The sequence below is a fragment of the Neolamprologus brichardi genome, chromosome 3 (genome assembly GCF_056152115.1).
Source record: "Neolamprologus brichardi isolate AB-2024 chromosome 3, ASM5615211v1, whole genome shotgun sequence".
Classification (NCBI taxonomy): domain Eukaryota; kingdom Metazoa; phylum Chordata; class Actinopteri; order Cichliformes; family Cichlidae; genus Neolamprologus; species Neolamprologus brichardi.
Window position 1 is genome coordinate 55,964,659 of NC_142106.1, and position 13,072 is coordinate 55,977,730.

At 42.0% G+C, this 13,072-nt stretch overlaps 1 protein-coding gene across 1 annotated transcript in view; it reads left to right on the forward strand.

Moving 5' to 3' along the window:
• Window positions 1–9,412: 9,412 nt before the first annotated feature.
• The window catches only part of LOC102796743 (NACHT, LRR and PYD domains-containing protein 3-like), a 155,761-nt gene continuing 152,101 nt past the window's right edge, over window positions 9,413–13,072 (forward strand). The window contains exon 1 of the mRNA XM_087838417.1: window positions 9,413–9,451. The gene's annotated coding sequence lies outside the window, so the exon portion shown is untranslated. The remainder of the gene's footprint in view (window positions 9,452–13,072) is intronic.

The following is a 13,072-nucleotide window of genomic DNA, read 5'->3' on the forward strand; positions in this document are numbered from 1 at the left end:
ACTATCATCTGCTGGTTTACTCAGGGAAAAACAAATAGTCTGTGTTATATAGCTTGAAAACACGCATCACAGCAACTACAGGGTGGGGTTTGTTGGACTGACAAGCTTTTGTTTGTAGTAAGTGGCAGGTCTTTATTTTTGAGTGAGATGCAACAAAAACTTGTCCTAAGTTTAACAGTTACTAATTTTTGTTTTTACAGCATTACTTGTTGCACTTTTGGGTCTGAAAAATGTTACTATTGACTGTCACTGGCTGGTAGCCTGTAAGAACTTTGGCTTTATTAAGCCTTGACACATTTGAACAGGTCAGTTAGCTACGGAAACCAAACTGAAGAGCGACTCCCATGATTGATCTGAATCTGGAAACAAAAGGAAATCAAAGTGAATTGAGCTGCGAGTGATAGTGAAAATGCTTCCTCAAAATTAATGTGTTAAACATTATTTGTTACATAACATGAATCATTTGCATCTGAAAGAAAGAATTTTGTTCCACTTATCACTGCATCAGTTTTTTTGTTAATATACAAGATGACCTGAGAAGTTTTGTCAACTTATTACAAGTTAGAAATGTAAGGCTCAGGCTGCAGTCACAAACACTGACACTAAATCCTACCCTAATGAGGACACACAGGAAATTTGATTCATTGTTTCAGTTTGAACACAAAGTGACAGCAGAGCTGCTAAAAAGCAGCTCAACGAGTTTAAGAAGCTTGGAAAAAAAAGCGTCTGGACTTCTTTAAGTTTCTTGAAGATGTTTCACTTCTCTTCCAAGAAGCTTCTTCAGTTCTAGGGTCAAATGGTGGAGAGTCCCAAAATGGGACATGGACCCCCTATTGATCCTCTACCAATCCACACGAGCCAAGGTGTGAAAAAGGGTGTAGGTCACAATCAGCAAAGGTTTCGGATGAGCTCATCATTGTGAAACCAAGCCCCACCCTATCATGTGATTTCCTGAGGTGGCCCAGGGTGTGAGTGGGCATTAAGGCGTCTGGGAAGGGATCTCAAAACTGGAGTATAGATGGCAGACAGTTGGTGTTGTAAGCCCCGCCCTCTTTTGAAAGATGGTCATTCACATTGTACTTTGTTTTTTAATCTTATAATTTATCTTTAATTCTTGCTTTAGTCTTTATTTCTTAGGTTAAATCCTTAATTTATTCTTTACATCTCTTAGACGTTTTGTTTTATCTATTATGCAACTCCTATTAACTCTTTCTCTGTAAATGTTTCTAACTGTAAATATTCACTATTCACTACACGTCGTACTGCGTATGATTGTCTGTATGACGAATACAATTTAAATTTGAATGGAATTTTAAAACTTCAAATTCAAGCAAATGAACTCTGCTCAGAACCAAATCAACATTCATTTGATAAATAGGGGGCAGTCAAGGGGATAAAAAAGCAAGTGATCTGGAAAATAATAAATAAAAGGAAACAAGCAGACAATGAAAAATAAAAGTACAGCAAGATATAGAAAAATTATAGAAAAATTGTTGGGGCAATACACTTATATACACTTCATCAGAGTAGATGTGTTCTTGAAAGTGCTGTAAAACTAATAACTAGATTAAGAATATAATTCCTCCACTGTTATCTTCAATGCCATATGCCAACACAGTGCAGTGGCTACCCAAACTTTGCTCCCCATCTTGTTAGTGAAAAAGAAAGCCTAAAATAAGAAGTATTTTGCTCCATGGTATAATTGTCAAACACACACCTTAAAGCAAATAACGCGTAATTTGGAGAGGACAATGCTTCTCACTAATTGTAAGATCATCTAAGCCTGGAAAAATAATTTGTTCGTCACAGCAGGACACGCTGGTGTGTTTATGAAGCAGACCCAATATGCAGACACAGGAGAAAAACAAAGTATAACAAAAAGCGAACCTTTGTTGTGGCTGATAGTAAACACAGAAAAGACGACAAAATGAGGTCACCGGTTCGATCCCCGGGCTCTCTGTCCTGGTTGTTGTGTCCTTGGGCAAGACACTTTACCCTACAGCCTACTGGTGTTGGCCAGAGGGGCCGATGGCACGATATGGCAGCCTCGCTTCTGTCAGTCTGCCCCAGGGCAGCTGTGGCTACAACCATAGTTTGCCTCCACCAGTGTGTGAATGCGAGAGTGAATGAATAGTGGCATTGTAAAGCACTTTGGGTGCCTTGAAAAGCGCTATATAAATCCAATACATTATTATTATTATTATTATTAAATGCACAGAAGGGTAAAGAGGGAAGTGGAAACACCTGGGGAGACACCACTGACACAATTACGCTACAGGGGGAAGCAAAACAAAACACGTTGAACATGGAAACGATAGACTCTTCAAAATAAACCAGAAACATGGAGAGACATAGATATGACACACAACCTTGACAACATGGACACAGACATGAAAACATGACAGACTGGACCAGAAACATGACACATAAACCAGGGGACATGGATGATAATTTTGGCTAAACTAAAACTCAACTAGACACTAAATAAATAATAACAAAAAAAACTTATTATCAGAAATTTAACATAAGAAAATCAAAAATACAAAATAAACTCAAAACGTTGGGTCACAGACCAAGGCCCTGACATTGTTTTCCTTATTATAAAACACATCTGTAAAGCTAGACCCTTTTTAATGCTGTAGCCATGCTGACAGAGCCAGAGCTCGGTTGAGCAATCATTCCTTTAACATTCACCCGTAATGAATGCATGAATTTCTTCACAATTAAATGTTAACCATTAGAGAAAAAAATTTTTATAACTACTTTGAATACTGTAGATTCAAGATTCAAGATTCAAGATTTGAGATTCAAGATTCAAGATTCAAGATTCGTCACATGCATAGTTATACAAGTATAACACGCAGTGAAATGTAAGCTGACATGCTCCTTGACTTGTGCAAAAAGGGGGAGAGAAGAAGAACATTATATATTATACACTGTACATTAGGTAAATGTGCATTGTATGCAGCAAGCAGGTGAATTCTGTACATTACGTGAATTAAATAAGAATAGACAATATGAACATTTACCAAAATAGACAATATGAACATATTTAAAATTAAGAAAAAATTTGAAATGTACATTGTGCCAGTGGGTTTAGAGTGTTTAGAAGAGAGTCCCATCTCAGTCACTTATGTGAGAGGGCGGGCGTGCGTGTGTGTGTGTGTCTTCTGCCGGATTCAGAAGTTGGAACAGTTTGTTGCCAGGATGGGACGGGTCCTTCAGTATCTGCGCTGCTCTAGTCCGGCATCTCCAGGTGTAAGTGTCCTGAAGAAGGGGGGAGAGCAATCCTGCAGCAACGTTCTGCTGTACGGATCACTCTCTGAAGAGCTTTTTGGTCCTTAACACTGTTCCCAAACCACAATGTCATGTTCTGTGTGAGGATGCTCTCCACAGCGCCTGTATAGAAAGTCCTGAGGATCTTTGGAGAGACCCTGAACTTCCTCAGTTGTCGTAGGTGGTACAGGCACTGCCTTTTTGGTCTTGACCTGAATGTGGGCAGATCATGTCAGGTCTGAGGAGATGTGGACACCAAGATAATTTAAGGACTGCACCCTCTCCACTGGAGCTCCATTGATGATAATGGGCTTGTATTCTCTATGCTGACTCCTTCTAAAGTCCACCACCAGCTCCTTGGTCTTGCCAACGTTCAGCTGGAGATGGTTATCCTGGCACCTTGATGCCAGATCCTTCACTTCATCCATGTAGGCTCCCTCATTGTTGTTGGAGATGGCACCCAACACCACTGTGTCATCAGCAAACTTCACAATGGTGTTGGAGCCATGGGTGGCCACACAGTCTGAAGTGTAGAGGGAGTAGAGCAGTGGTGAGAGGACACATCGCTGTGGTGCTCCTGTGTTCTGCCAGTGAAGAAGTCCAACATCCATGCACACAGATGGCTGTTAAGTCCTAGATCCCTCAGCTTTATGAACAGTCTGCTGGGCACTATTGTGTTAAACGCTGAACTGTAATTACCAAATAGCATTCTTACATAGTTACCCTGTTTCTTGTCCATGTGGCAAGAAACACATCCACAAGGGTGTGACATGGGTGACGGTGTCCTCTGTGGATCTGTCGGATCGGTAGGCAAACTGGAGCGGATCTGTGGTGTCTGGGATGGAAGAGGAGACGATGTTCTTCAGCAGCCTCTCGAACATGTTCATTACTACTGAGGTCAGTGCAACTGGCTGGTAATCGTTCAGGGATGAGGGTTTGCTGTTCTTGGGCACAGGGATGAGGGTTTGCTGTTCTTGGGCACAGGGATGATGGTAGATCTTTTGAGCGCTCTGTAGGCATTGTAGGTGGCGGTCCTGGTGTTCACTGCAGCGCGGATCGATCTGTCCACCCACGGTTTCTGTTTTGGGAATGGGGTGACTCTCGCAGTGGGGATAATCTCCTCCGCTAGCATGTTGACGAAGCATGCTGCTTCTTCCATAAACTCGTTGCTGTCAACTGTGCATGCTCTGAACATGTCCCAGTCTACATCTCTTAGGTCATTGAGCTTGTTCTCCAGTGATTGTACATTGGCCAGCGTGTCCAAGATTAAAACTGTCCAAGATTAAATGTGTAACCTTGTCACCGATGTTTATAAGTGATCTGCTGTTGTAGACTATGAAACTAGAGGATTTTGGGATGTAAACCAGAGCTAAAAATAAGTAAACACCTAAAAAAGTGCATAGTCTGAGCGGAGCAGTCAGGAAGGTGTCTGGATGTGGCCGCGCCATCTTTAAAGCCGACAGACAGTGTAGATAATTGTTTAGACTCTGTCTGATGGATCTTTCTGAGTTAACTTCAATAATTGCTTCCTCCAAACCATCAATGTGTCTTTGATCTTTAAAAACATGAGAGGAGAAATACAGAAAAAAATGGTAATATGACAGAGCAGCGGTAAGACTGTTAAAACCTAAAGAAATACTAACAGCTCACCTCTCTGCAGCAGACAGAGACTGGGCTTTAAAACCGATGGGCTGACATTTAGACCTGGGTGGAGGTCCAGGTTGGTTCCTGTGAGTAATGATGGAGCAGTCTTCCTACAAGACTGCTCAAAGAAGTCCTGGCATTAATTAATGCTTCAATCTTAAATATTATCAATTATCTCTAATAATCGGCTATGTACCACAGCCCTTCAAGCCAGCTGTAGTTAAACCTTTACTTAAAAACGTGTCTCTAGTTTCCAAAACAGTAAATCAGTGTGTGTGCAGTTCTCTGCAAACTCAGCAGGAATAATTAGCGTGAAGTTTTTAACTCTGCTGATCCTCTTTGAATCAGTGATCAGCTGAAATGTTTGAAAATGTGGTTCACACGTGTTGAATTGACTGAAGCTTCCAGTCACAGTGAATCAGTGTGTGTCAGTGAATGCATCGTGTGTGCTTCATACCTCCATCTAGTGGACTCATAGTAGAAGTAGAGCAGCTGATGGCAGCTTCCTCTGCCTCACACTGCTGTCTGACTGCATTCAGCTGACACTGAGATGAAGCAGGAAAGAAGCAGCTGATATTTGGACAGCACACATGATGGAAAGGAGGATTTCAGTTGATGTGCACATGAATGATTTGTGTTTCCTCTGCAGGTGAAGGTAGAAAGTGTGTGTGAGCTGATGTGAATTGAGCAGCATGGATCAGTGTGAGGACAGAGAGGAGGGAGTCCCTCCCTCTAAAACCACTCTGTGTGGGGAACATGAGAGCCAGACCAAAGCTCAGAGGTGAGATGACCATCTCTAACTGTCCATGACTCTTCTCCATGTCACAGCTCAGCACTCACATCACTGCTCCATCATTATTCACAGGAACCAACCTGCACCTCCACCCAGGTCTAAAGGTCAGCCCATTGGTTTTAAAGCCCAGCCTCTGTCTGCTGCAGAGAGGTGAGCTGTTAGTATTTCTTTAGATTTAAACAGTCTTACCGCTGCTCTGTCATATTACCAGTTTTTCTGTATTTCTCCTCTCATGTTTTTAACCCTTTAAAGCTGGTCGGATCGGGCACGCTCCGTTTTGCATAACTATTTTTAAATCCTGGTAGCACTGCAACCACGTAAGCTAGCGCAATAGTTTTTTTTGCATATGGAACTGGAGGAGTTGTACTTACATCTTATGCCATCAGCTTGTCCTAGGTCACAGTTTCCTTCCACATATAGCTTTGCAAAAACTGCATAAAAAGCACTTGCAGCAACAAAAACATAATATTCCAGAAACACGCTTTGCCGATCCGATCAGCTGTTCGTAACACTTCCTACATCCATCAGAGTGAACTATCACATGTCCGCCATGTCCTGCCCGAAACCGGAAGTGACGTCATTTTGCGGAAATGTAGTTTTTTACCATCAGGGCCTTATGAGCCTATACTGGTGTTTTTAAAAGTTATGTTTGACTTCATGACTTTCTGTGTCGTTTCTGGGATGCTTAGGACTCATATTGCACTGCTGGAAATAGTTTATTTTGATGCATATGCTGTTTTATTGCAAATTAGCATTATAATATTTATTTTTGTTTTTCCTGCAGTATATAAAAATTGGTGTATTTCAAAAATAAAACTATGAAGACACTTAAAATAAATTTCCTGTGGTGGGAAACTATTTTGTGCAACTTTTTTGTATTTACAGTTTTGAGGGTTAAGCCTCTTAAATTTCTGTAACTAGAAATATATGTTAAAAAAACGAAAACGATTTTCAATTTTTTTGTAGTTTATTGGACTTTTTTGCAATTTATGTAATTACTATGCACTTAATGCAGACATATTATTAGAATTTGGACTATAATGGTTGTATTGATGTATACCAACTTAAAATGCTCCCAAAAATGGCTCCACAGCATGTAAAAAATATAATATAAGCTCAGGCGGACTTGGTTCTATGGTAGGTCTTAAAGGGTTAAAGATCAAAGATGGAGAAGTCTGTTCAGGAGCAGCTGCATGAAATGTTGGAGAATTTGGAAAAGGAGGAGTTGCAACTTTTCCACTGGCACCTGCAGGACGTTCCTGTTGGTGATTTCACAACCCCGGAAAAGTGCCATTTGGAGAACCTAGACATACTGGAAACTATATATTTGATGATGCAGACATATACTAATGACCATGTGATGGAAGTGGCAACATCAGTTTCAAAGAAGATGAAAGAAGGTGACTGAGAGGAAAATGACATGAAACCCTCAGTGCAGAAGGAACACACATCATTGTCAAATTCATTTCATAAAATGTATTAAAAATTCAGACTGTATTAGCCTGACTGTAGTTCAGTTTTGTGACTTCTTTTTGTGTTTCATGACAGATATGGAGCGGATGAGATGAGTATTCAATGCGACACCAATTTTCTAAGTAAATATATTTCTTATGTATATGTATATAAGTTTAGATTAGTTATTTATAACTGGTTTACACAGCTTTGTGTATGTATGTGTATGTATGTGTAATGTGTATCTATAGACACGTGTGTGTGTGTGTGTGTGTGTGTGTGTGTGTGTGTGTGTGTGTGTGTGTGTGTGTGGTGATTTTCATTGCTGTGCTTGAGAGCCTCCATCTACCGGAACCAAATTCCTTGTATGTGTCTGCACATATACTTGGCCAATAAACACGATTCTGATTCTGATTCTGATTAAAGAGTTATTGACATTAATTAAGTTATTTGTAAGAATGAGAAATGACACAGGGAAAACATATTGAACTTACATACTAAAATTTGTTTAATACTTTATACAAAAGCCTTTGTTGGTGCCTGCTTCAAGGTTCAAGCTTCAAGGTCCCTGCTCTATGGAGAAACTAGTCACATGCAAAGCTCAGTTAGGATTTTGGCTTCCACTCAAACAGTCTTAAAATCCTAAAGGTTCCGTGGGCCTCTTCTATGAACTCTGAACTTTAGTTCTTTCCATAGATTTTCCGTTGGTTTGGTTGGATTCAGTCAGGCTGGCAGCTTTATTTTCTCTCTGAGAAACAAATTGAGAAATCATTGTCTTGCTGAAATATTCGCTCTCATTTAATCTTATTCATTCTGATAGGTAGCACCAGATTTCTATCACAAATGTTTTGGTACATATTTTCTATTCATTCTCCCTTCTTGCTTTGGCTCTGATGGGGGCAGATGCATCTCTCTCCCTCCCTTATCTTTACTGCTTGGCTACTTATGTCTTATGTCTAGTCGTGTCTATCTCTAGCCCCAGAAGAGCCTCTCAGTCCTGTTCTCTAAAACCTAAACAAGAATCATGGATTTCATCAACTGTTCTCTAAATGCAATTGACGCTCTCCTCTCAACGAGAAGCCTGAGTTCAGGAGAGCCCAACTATCCTGGAGCGACTTTCCCTGCCGGATAAACAATGAATGGATGGTAGAACTGGCTCGTCGTGTGCCTGGTGGGACTGTCAATTGAAGACATTGAAGACATCTACCTATTTGGAACCACGATAACAGGGTTCTTGCTGATCGGAGCTGACTTGGCCCTGGCTTACTGAAGAAAGCGACTACAGCTGTTCAAAACCCCACAAGGCTGGCCCCTATGATCGAAGCAATGGTGAGAGCCATGAGTACTCAGCCTGTTCTTATTAAACGCAATATGGGAAAGATCTTGGAGAATCTTATTGCTCTTCAACGGGAAATTGATACACCTGGTGACCAGTGATGGTCATTAAGAACAACTGTAAATTTCAGATGCAGTCTGTTCGTGCTAACCCAAATAGCCATTATCTTCATCTCATTTGGCTCGAAGGCCAAGGCTGATGGGAACATCAAAAATTCTCCTTGATAACGGGACTGTTTGACACTTTTGCCCATATCCTTTCAAGCCCACCTCCGTAGCCTGCGGACTGTTGTCTTCCGCTTAACTGGGTGAAAGGACACTCTCAAGCTGAAAACAGGACACACACACAAGCAAGTACACTGACACAGATACACATTCACTCACCCTCACCCATCCGAAATGCATGTCACATGCTTACATAGTGTACATGGGAATATTCATGTGCTTTTTTGTGCTGAGGTGTTTTTTTACTGTCGTCAAACTGGTCTCTCATTTAGGTTCCCAGTTAGTTAGTAGAGTTCTTTTTTCTCCTCTTGTCCCTGATGGGTGTACTTTCACTGATTTTCCTTATGGCATGGCTATATCTGCAGCCTCAGTTGGTGCCATGACTTTCCATGCCCTTTTGCACCACCCTTTCCTCATGTGTTTAACGCTTTTTCCCATTGTTATTTCTCAGTATTACACATAGCTTAATTCATAGACATCTATGCTTCTTTGCATGTGTGGATTGGAAGGGTTACTGATATCTGCTGGGAATTTGATGTCAGTGGCACCTTTATAAATATATTTACTAAGAAAATTGATGATGAATTCAATACTTTTTTTCCCACTGCAAATGGCTTTGAAGCCTAAAATATTTTCACTCTCAAATGGCAGTTTTGTAATTCAAGATGTGCCTTCCTCCAGCAGGAAATCTCTCATCCCAAGGAGCTTTATCAGTTTCATCAGAAGGTAAGAGTCAACATCTGCTACAACTACACTGTTAAACATTATCATAACCAACAAAGGACAAATCCTTTACTGCTCAGTGACTCTCTAATCCCACAAGACACAAGTTGATATGGACATTTGGATGTAGATTAAATTTGTAGATTAAAATTTTATTAAATCATTCATTCATGATTCAATATAGTGAGCAAAAGCTTGATCACTTTTTGTTATATTCATATAACCCGAGGACCTAAGTGCTGAGACTAAGGTTGACAGATTTTATCACTAACACATGAATGCCAACAGTCCGTGCTGGCCAATGAACCCAAAGGCAGACACAGATGGAAGCACTGATAGACGTGATACTGAGTATTATTTACAGGCTGTGATATAACAAACATAAACTATGAACTATGGCACAAGCATGAGCTGTGAACAAACAAGCATAAACTGTGAACTTTGGCACAAACATGAGCCTTGAAAAAGGCATGAAGCATAAATTGGAAGCTATGGTGCAGTTCAGATTTTATTGTCCGTGAAGTGAGAGTTCCAGTAGTTTATCGGGGAAAACAGTGTTAGGAGTTAAAATGTCTCACTCATAGCAGGTGGAGGATGGCGGGGAGGGGGAAAGGTAGTCCAAAAGGTCCGGGTGAGTCTCCAGTTGGTATTTTTCCATATGAAGTGATCCAATGAATCCCAATTGCTGTGAGAGGAAGGCAGGCAGGTGGAGTGATGAGAAAAGCGGGGCATGAACTGAACTTAATTTGCCAAGAAGACCAGTGTCCTACTAAATGTCAGTATAGTTAAGAGATGAACGAGGTGAACAGGCAGATTACTGGAAGCAGAGAAAACACAAGGTAAACAAGAATATTAACTATGACAAAAGACAAGAAAGCTTTGGCAGCCTAATACTAACACAGGTTAGCTGAAGATCGAGTAGGCTGGGTGTCCAATGATAAGCTAGGGGGAAGGTGGGGCGTTGGAAGGAGGGCACAGAGGGCTTGAGAGCACCGGTTTAACATGAGAGACATGGAAAAAAGTGTGAACCCGTAACAATGGAGGGAGTGTTAGCTTGATCGCCGTATGGCTAATTACTCTGTCTACCTTAAAAGGTCCACTGTAGGAAACCATGGCAACATTGCAGGTGGTGTTGGATGGATGGAATGGTGAGCTCAGTTTCTTGCTGAGGAAAAAGCAGCGGCTGATAACCTATGAATGCTTTGAATGGGAACAAGGCTGTGGCATAGAAGGCAAGAGTTTTGTGAGTATATTCAACCCAGAGAGAAGCGGCCCAGGTGGCAGGGTAATGGGTGGTTACACAGTGTGGTCTCAAGCTCTTAATTAAGGTGTTTAGTTTGTCCATTAGTCTGTGGATGATAATCAGACCTTAGGCAGGGCTTAGCCCTCAAGGCTGTGCAAAAGGCCTTCCAAACCTGAGATGAAAATTGTGGACCCCTATCAGACACTATTTCTGCAGGGATCCCATGGAGTTTGAAGATGTGTTCCACCTGCACCAGGAGGCTGTGGGGAATCTTTGAGAATCTATCTACAATGGTGATTATGGCAGTTTTTCCTGCAGAAACCAGGAGTCCTGTGACAAAATCCAATGTGATATGGGACCATGGGCCATTTGGTTTGGGTAATGGCTGCAACAGTCCTGCAAGACGCTTGTGACGCTATGTGACTTGTTCCTCGCACACACAGTACAAGTGGCCACATACTCCCTGATGTACCTGTCCAATGTCTCCCAACAAAATTATTTTTTAATCAAAGTGGAAGTCCTACCTCTGCCTTGGTGGCAGGTGAACTTGGAGGTGTGAATCCATTCAAGGACCTTTGAACGAACCATCGCGGGTATATAGCACCGGTCTGCCAGACCCAAGATCTGTTTCCATTTGAAGTGCACAATGAATGGATCCTCCACGTCCCATGAGACTGCCCCAATCCTGCAGCTGACCGGAAGTATAAGAGGTAACTCTGAGTGATTCAAGTCAGAGTCAAACTGGCGGGGGAGAGCATTTGGCGTTACATTCCTAGAACCTGGACGGTAAAAGATTTAGATGTTAAAGGAGCAAAGAATAGCAAGGCTTGTCGAGCATTTAATCTTGTAGCATTCTGTAAGTAAGTCAAGTTCTTGTGATCAGTCCAGACTATAAATGGTTGTTCTGTGCCTTCCACAAGGTGCTCAGGGTGCACGCTGAAGCTAGGCAATTGGTGTGGTGTGTGTGTGTGTGGAGGGGGCGTCTAATGGCATGAGGGGAATATCTAGAATATCTAATCGTTTTGGAATTTCAACATTTATTAGATTTTGCTCAGAACCACAATTTATAAGAGCTTGACGTCACTCCCACGTAACAAGCAGGTCTGGCCCGGATCTGGTATCAAGCCGGCAATGCTGGCTGACTTCTGGCATGATAAGACGTATGTTGTAAAGATATGGGCCAGGCCTGGCATAGATGGCACTGTCTATGTGATGGCATGCCACATCTGGCTCAATTGTGGTTTGGTTTATATGGCCCAGGCCTACAGAAAACAGGTTTGGCCCAGATCTGGCAACAAGCTGGCACTTCTGACTGACTGGTGTCATGGCAGAGTGTATGTCAACCAGATCTGGCAATGACGGCACTGTTTATGTTCCTATTTTCCTATTTTAGTTAGAAGACCCAAATGCCATGTTGCAATACTATACTGCTGTGGTAGCCAATGTTTCAAATGCAGGTTTGACAGGTTTGTGACTTTACACTTTATCCAAAACCTACTAACGGTTCATGTTTACCACTGGGTGGCTGTAGCTCAGACAGTAGAGCAGGTCACCTACTGATCGGAAGGTTAGTGGTTCGATCCCTGGCTCCTCCAGTCTGCATGTCGAGAGTGTGAATATGTATTAATGTAGTTAGGAAGCATTCAGTTAAGAGAAAGTGTGTGATTGGGTGAATGTGGCTTGTTGTAGAGAGCACAATCGGGGAGAGTAGTAAAGTGTTAAATAAGAATCAGCATATTCACTGTCTGAACAGTTTTGTCATGTTACTTTTGAATGTTCTGGCACATGTTGTTATTACATGGCTTGATTAAGGTACACATTAGGCTGATATCTGGGGTCAGAGCTGAAACTGTTCTGGGACAGCACAGGGCCAGCAGTGTGTATGCAACTGGCCTTCTGCTGGCCCATGTGTGGGCCATCTCTGGCGAACCAGGTCTGGGCCACCAAAGGTCCGTCATTCTTTGCGGTATGTGTAAGCACATTGTGTGGGCCTGATCCGGGCCATACTAATTTTGCTATGTGGGCTGATTAGCTGGGTTAATGACAGATAAGATCCACAAGAGAAAAAGTCACTCCCTCTCCTCCGGGGACAACTGGGACCAGCCAATTTGCATGGGTTCCAGTGTGGTGCTGAACTGTGTGTGGAACTAACATGAGCAAACTTGGAAAAGTTCCCTAACCCTTTCCTTTTCCTAACCTGAAGCAGGCTCATCACGGGTGGTGAGCTGATCTGTCATAGTCTCATTCAACGGAGAAATACCCCCTGTTACGCTTGATCTGGCCAGCCCACCTCCGCTGCTATACTTCACTGATCCTGACGAAGGGTTAGCAATTTTCGAAGTGAACCATTCTCAGAAACAGGTTAAGCAAACGTTGTTTTA